Source organism: Colobus angolensis, unplaced genomic scaffold (assembly GCF_000951035.1).
Source record: "Colobus angolensis palliatus isolate OR3802 unplaced genomic scaffold, Cang.pa_1.0 Scaffold280, whole genome shotgun sequence".
Lineage (NCBI taxonomy): Eukaryota > Metazoa > Chordata > Mammalia > Primates > Cercopithecidae > Colobus > Colobus angolensis.
In genome coordinates, this window is record NW_012116044.1 from 1,508,572 (window position 1) to 1,510,117 (window position 1,546).

A 1,546-nucleotide genomic window follows, 5' to 3' on the forward strand; every position below is an offset into this window, starting at 1 on the left:
AGGCTTGAGCCACCGCGCCCGGCCGCTTGTACGTCTTACTTTGGTAATAAGAAAAATGATAAACTAAGTAATAAAAGAAAGGGCATCAAATGTGATGGAAGTTTTGGAATATATACGTATAAATATAGATATACATAAACATATACATATAGATATAAAGAGATAATTTTTTTCCTCATTGCCTACCCTCTTTATTTCTTGCCTAAATAATTTGGTTCTGGGGAGTAGGTTAGTGGTCCAGCACCAGATGCTGGAGCCTAGGAGGAATGAGAACAGCATCTGCATTGAGTAGGGAAGGCAGTGCTGTCATGGCATGCACACCCACGCAAGATAAGGAAAGCATCCAAGCAAGGGGCAGCCACCTATGATGGGATGCTGGAAGCCAAATGAGGTGAGCAGTGGTGGTGAGAGGAGATTGATCACATTGGGGATTGATCCAATAAACAAATAGTTTTAAGTAATGGGAACAAAGCTTCTCAGTTTTAGAAAAAGGAGTTACAAATATGGAAAAGGAGAAAAGTAGAATAAACTTGGTGGTGTGTAAGACTAAAATAGGAATATTTTAATCAGTGTTTTTGTCTTTTCCACAATATGTATACATACAAATATGTAGACATATATTATGTATTTTCTAGCTCTTTCCATTGGGCAGGCCTGAGAGCAATGCCATTGCAATAACGTTGAACATACCTAGTGTCCATATCTCAGGGATTTTTTGTTTGTTTGTTTGTTTTTGAGACGGAGTCTGGCTCTGTTGCCCAGGCTGGAGTGCAGTGGCACGATCTCGGCTCACTGCAACCTCTGCTTCCCAGGTTCAAGCGATTCTCCTCCCTCAGCCTCCCAAGTAGCTGGGATTATAGGTGCTTGCCACCACGCCCAGCTTGTTTTTGTATTTTAGTAAAGACAGGGTTTCACCATGTTAGCCAGGCTGGTCTCGAACTCATGACCTCATGATCCGCCCCCCCTTGGCCTCCCAAAGTGCTGGGATTATAGGTGTGAGCCACTGCACCTGGCCCAGATCTCAGTTTTTAAACACCATTCTCTGCAATTTAAAAAAAAAAAACAAAAAAACAAAAAAACAAACAACGCAGCTGTGTGTGGTGGCTCATACCTGTAATCCCAGAACTTTGGGAGGCCAAGGTAAGCGAATCACAAGGTCAAGAGATCAAGACCATCCTGGCCAACATGGTGAAACCCCGTCTCGACTAAAATACAAAAGTAAGCTGGGCGTGGTGGCGGGCACCTCTAATCCCAGCTACTTGGGAGGCTGAGGCAGGAGAATCGCTTAAACATGTGTGGTGGAGGTTGCAGTGAGCTGAGATTGCGCTACTGCACTCCAGTCTGGCGACAGAGCGAGACTGCCTCTAAAAAAAAAAAGAAAAGAAAAGAAACAAACAAAACACCAGAGTTCTTTGAAGAAATACCTGATTTCAGAGATGGGTAAGAAAAGTACAAGATAAGTGTAGAACATCTATGTGTGTATTAGAAAGTAAAGGAGTATTCAAAGAATGATCGGAATATGTCAAAAGAACATAAAAGCCATCCT